Source organism: Phaethon lepturus, unplaced genomic scaffold (genome assembly GCF_000687285.1).
Source record: "Phaethon lepturus isolate BGI_N335 unplaced genomic scaffold, ASM68728v1 scaffold19185, whole genome shotgun sequence".
Classification (NCBI taxonomy): Eukaryota; Metazoa; Chordata; class Aves; order Phaethontiformes; family Phaethontidae; genus Phaethon; species Phaethon lepturus.
In genome coordinates, this window is record NW_010540071.1 from 123979 (window position 1) to 124237 (window position 259).

The window sequence follows — 259 nt, forward strand, 5'->3', positions numbered from 1 at the left end:
AGCCTGTATGGCAGTGGTGGTGCATCTGATTTTTAATTTGTAAATACAAGGCTGAGTTCCCTCTAGCACCGCTTGCTTCCATAAAGCTTCTGAGCGGTTTGCCGTCTTGAATAAACTCGGCTTTGGAGGGGGGTCAGGGGGAGTTGAACCACCGCATTCTTGCGGGGCCTGCGAGGATTCGCATGGAGACGGGGGGAGCGGTGTCTGAATGGGCACGTGGTGCATCTGATTTTTAATTTGTAAATACAAGGCTGAGTTC